Genomic DNA, 5,187 nt, shown 5'->3' with positions numbered 1-5,187 from the left:
CTTCCTTTTTGCTGCCTCCTCTTTTTCTCATCCTTGTTCCCCTTTTCCTTGCCACCCCTGCCACAGATTTCTTTATTCACTCATTTATTTAGTCATTTGACTCTTCTTTTACTCCTATATCGACATATATAGGTGTCCCTGATCAATACATTGTATTATTTTGTGTGTTTTGCATCTCAGGACAATCGTGTTGAATAACATCTCATTCTGTTTTACTTTTCTTTTTACAAACATTGTGTTTTAAAATCCTGTTCTGCTTTTGCTGTGGAATGGCTAGGTCCTGGGATGAAGGGCACAGCACAGGGAACAGAGTCAAAAGGATTGCAACAGAGCTGTAAGGTGATGGACGGCAGCTCCACTTGCTAACACAGTGTAACATCGAGACTTGTTGTAGCCCTATGTTGCACACTTGAAACTAATGTAACATTGTGCATCAACCATACTTCAATAAAAATAAATAGGTAAGATTGAAATGTCAAAAGCTTCTATTCTGGCTCTCGGTCCCCTATGCCCCTCGCAGCCATGCATTGCAAGATTGAAGAAATCAAGGACTTGCTGCTCAGGGCCAGGTGAAAGGACGTCAAATCTGTCAAGATCAAGAAAAATAAGGACAATGTGATGTTTAAGGTTTCATGCAGCGGATACCTTTATACCTTGGTTATCACAGACAAAGAGAAGGCAGAGAAACAAGCAGTCCCTGCCCCCAGGTTTGGGAGTGAAGGAGTTGAAATGAACACGGCTCACGGATTTTGTGGCAGGGTTTCACAGTTCTTGTCTCACGGAGTCCAAGAAGGAATCTCGAGGACAAAAAGGTGAAGTGAAGTGGAAGCTTATTAAGTGAGGGTGAGAACGGAAAGGAAAGAAAAGAGCTCTCTAGAGCGAGAGGGGTCCAGAAGGAGCTGCCACCGAGGGTTTTAATGATAGGTCTTTTATAGGATACAGACCAGGGAACTTGGTAAATTTCTTATGAAGAGCAGGGCAGATTTGTGAATATTGTGTCTATTTAGAACACACAAGGTGGACTTGTAACTATCACCAGCACAAACAACCTGCTCTTGTAAGTATCATGTGAATTTGTCCACATCTGGGATTTCTGTGAGCCTGGTTCCCTATGCCCCGAGGGACCCTAGTCATGGCTCCCCCTACCCCTCCCTACCTAGCCTCACCTGTCCCTTACTGAATGTGAACTATATCAAAATTTTAAAAATTTAAAGTGCGCGCACACACACACACAACTTCTATTCTGCTTTTATATATGAGATGGTACTTAAAAATAATATATGGTGAACTAGTTCATTCTTTTTAAAAAAACTTTATTTAACACAGAGAGAGAGCACAAACAGGGGGAGAGGCAGAGGGAGAAACAGATTCCCCGATGAGTGTGGCATGTGGGGCTGGATCCCAGGACCCCTGGGATCATGACCTGAGCCAAAGGCAGAGGCTTAACCAACTGAGACATCCAGATGCCCCATGCTTCTTTATGATTTTGCCATAGTTCACATGTCCTGAATTTCAATTCTCTGTTATTGAATAAAGCCCTTTTTTTTTTTTTTTTGCTGGTAATATAACTGACTTTTATTTTTAAGATGAATGATCTTTTATGGATCATGCTTTTATTTTTAAAAAAAATTTTGGACTCCTTTTTTTTTTTTTTTAAAGATTTTATTTATTTGACAGAGAGAGAGAGAGAGAGCACAGAGGGAGAGGCAGAAGAGAGGGAGTAGCCTGTCGTGACCTGAGTTGAAGGCAGATGATTAACCGACTGAGCCTCCCAGACACCCCATGGATCATGCTATTAGTGTCATAGCTGAGAAATCTTTGCCTAGCTGAAAGTTGCAAAGATTTTCTCTTACGTGTTCTCCTGAAAGTTATGTTTTACATCTAATTTTGTGGTCAATTTTGAGTTAATTTTTGTGTATGATGCCAGGTATAGATTGATGTTCTCCTCCTCTTCTCTTCCTCCTCCTCCTTCTTCTTTTTTTTTTTTTTAAGATTTTTATTTATTTGACAGAGGTCGCAAGTATGCAGAGAGGCAGACAGAGAGAGAGGGGAAGCAGGCTCCCCGCTGAGCAGAGAACTGATGTGGGGCTTGAGCCCAAGACCCTGGGATCATGACTGAGCCGAAGGCAGAGGCTTTAACCCACTGAGCCACCCAGGCACCTCTGTGGGAACTTTTTAAACTATAATTCAACCTGCTTAACAGCTTATAGGGTAATTCAGGGGATCTATTATTTTTTGAGTGAGTTTGATATTTTATCATTTTATTTTTATTTTTATTTTTTAAAAGATTTTATTTATTTATTTGACAGACAGAGATCACAAGTAGGCAGAGGTAGGCAGAGAGAGTGGGATGGGGGAGGAAGCAGGCTCCCCCCTGAGCAGAGAGCCCGATGTGGGGCTCGATTCCAGAACCCTGAGATCATGACCTGAGCAGAAGGTAGAGGCTTTAACCCACTGAGCCACCAGGCGCCCCAATATTTTATCATTTTTAAGGAACTTTTACATTCAACTAAGCTGTCAAATGTTTTGCATAAATTCTCCGATTATTCTTTTAATATCTTTAGAATCTGTAGTGACATTATCTCTCTCATTCCTGATATTAATCATCTGTGTGTGTGTTTTTTTTTTCTTGTTTGTCTGATAAGTCTGGATAGATTTATCTATTTTTCTTATCTTCTCAGAGAACCAGCTTTTCGTTCTTAGTTTTCATTCAGTTCAAAAATTTAAATTTTCTCTTTGATTTCTTCTTTTACCCATGAATTATTTATTTTTTTTTATTTTTTTTTTTAAAGATTTTATTTATTTATTTGACAGACAGAGATCACAAGTAGGTAGAGAGGCAGGCAGAGAGAGAGAGAGGAGGAAGCAGGCTCCCTGCTGAGCAGAGAGCCCGACGCGGGACTCAATCCCAGGACTCTGAGATCATGACCTGAGCTGAAGGCAGCGGCCTAACCCACTGAGCCACCCAGGCGCCCCTACCCATGAATTATTTAGAACAGTGTTGTTTAGTTTCCGAGTATTTGGGGATTTTCCGGATACTGTTCTATTATTGACATATAATTTAATACCACTGTGATCAGAGAATATATTTTGTATGATCTCATTCCACTTATGTATGTATGTATTTATAAATATTTAATTTTTAAGTAGTATCTACATCCAGTGTGGGGCTCAAACTCACAACTCTGAGATCAAGAGTTACGTACTCTACCAACTAAGCCAGCCAGGCACCCTTTAAAATTTACCAAGACTTCTTTTACAGTCTAGGATATGGTCTATCTTGGTAAATGTTCCATGCACACTTGAAAAGAATGTGTATCCTGCTGTTATTGAGTGGAATGTTCCATTAATATCAATTAGGTCAAGTTAATTGATGGAGTTGGTCAAGTCTTTACTGATTTTCCGCTCACTTGTCCTATCAGTTATGGAGACACAAATATTGTCATTTCTGATTATAACCACAGATTCATTCATTTCTCCTTACATTTCTATTGATTTTTGCTTCATGTACTTTGAATCTCTGTTATTAGGTACATAAGTACCTAAAATTTATTGTTTTCTTCTTCTATTTTTTTAAGGTTTTATTTTCAAACAATCTCTACATCCAATGTGGGGCTTGAACTCATAACCTCAGCCAACTCAGCCAGCCAGGTGTCCCTCAAATTGTTATGTCTTCTTGATGAATTGACCTGTTTATCATTATGAAGTGATCCTCTTTATTCCTAGTAATACTCTTTGCCCTGAAATCTATTCTATCTAGTTTTAATATAGCCATTCCAACCTTATTTTGACTAGTGTTAGCATGTATATATTTCCCCATCCTTTTACCTTTAACTTATTCATGTTTTTATATAATGAAAGGGATTTCTTGTAGGCCGTATATAGTTAGATATTACTTTACATTCCAATCTGACAAGCTCCTTTAATTGGTGTGTTGTTTTTTTTTTTTTTAAGATTTTATTTATTTATTTGAGAGAGAGAGAGAGAGAGCACAAGCCAGGGGGAGAGGCAGAGGGAGAAGCAGACTCCCTGCTGAGTGGGAGCCTGCCATGGGCTTGATTCCAGGACCCTGGGATCATGACCTGAGCCAAAGGCAGACACTTAACCTACTGAGCCACCCAGGTACCTCTAACTGGTATGTTTAGATCATTTACATTTAATGTGATTATTGACATAGTTGGATTTAAATTTTCCGTCTTGTTATTTGTTATCTATTTGTACCATCTTCCTTTATTTCTTTTTCCCTTCTTTTCTGCCTCTTTCTTAATAATGTAAATAAGTGAAATTCAAAATAGAAAATATGGCATGAGAATTTCAGAGAAAGATTTGGGATTTTACAGATCAAACTGATGGTGTCAGGAGTGGCTTAATAGAGAAAATATCAGGTCTTAATTCCGCTCTGGTCTGACCCTGGCATCCTTGCTGAGGGTCACATTGAGCTGCGAGGGGCTGCAAGAGTGTCTTTAAAGTCAGCACCATGGCAGAAGACATCAAGACCAAAATCAAGAACCACCAGACTTCCCCTTTTGACAGCTGCTTCCTCAACCAGAACCAGACAAGGAACCGCTGGCAGAACTACATGGACTTCCCTGCTGAAAGAACGCAGTGACTACTAAAGGGGTGGTGTCTCTGTGTGTGAATGTACCGGCATGAGTACAAAGTCCTTGTGCCCCACATCCTGGGTGTAAGCCTGGGATGACTGCTGGGAACAAGGCACATTTCCTGGAAATATCTGAACTGGCTCCACTCAGCTCTCCTCTTTCCTCCATCTTTCTCTCAGGGTGGTGAAGCGGGACCTGGACATTTGGTGATCCCCAACCTGGGATCCTGAACCATGGCTTAACTAATAATAAATACTCCTTGGTAAAGTTTAAAACTATGTATGACCAGGAAGAGGGGCTTCAGGGTGATTGTTTTTTTCTGTTTTGTTTTGTTTTATGTTTTTTTAAACAGACCACATTCTCTATAAAAAGAATAGAGAAAATATCATTTGAACTGGATCAGGGTGATGGTGGATAGAAGGCACACCATGTTGAGGGAATAGGATGAGCAAAGGGGATAGGGACCAGAAAGTAGGTGTTTGGATCAGGAGAGAATGGATTATCCAGATGGTCAGAGGAAGAGTGGCAGCAGAAGATGCGGAAGGTACTTGGGTTATTGCCAGCTTCCTATGGACATCCCCACCCT

The 5,187-nt window shown here is 40.2% G+C and overlaps 2 pseudogenes; both read left to right on the top strand.

Moving 5' to 3' along the window:
• The first annotated feature begins 522 nt into the window (after window positions 1–522).
• On the top strand, window positions 523–733 carry LOC125085922 (60S ribosomal protein L38-like; annotated as a pseudogene).
• Window positions 734–4,191: 3,458 nt separating this feature from the next.
• LOC125085921 (cytochrome c oxidase subunit 6B1-like) lies at window positions 4,192–4,886 on the top strand (annotated as a pseudogene).
• Window positions 4,887–5,187: the final 301 nt, after the last annotated feature.

Source organism: Lutra lutra, chromosome 15 (genome assembly GCF_902655055.1).
Source record: "Lutra lutra chromosome 15, mLutLut1.2, whole genome shotgun sequence".
Classification (NCBI taxonomy): domain Eukaryota; kingdom Metazoa; phylum Chordata; class Mammalia; order Carnivora; family Mustelidae; genus Lutra; species Lutra lutra.
The sequence above is the reverse complement of the archived record's forward strand: the minus strand, read 5'-3'. Positions and strand labels throughout refer to the sequence as shown.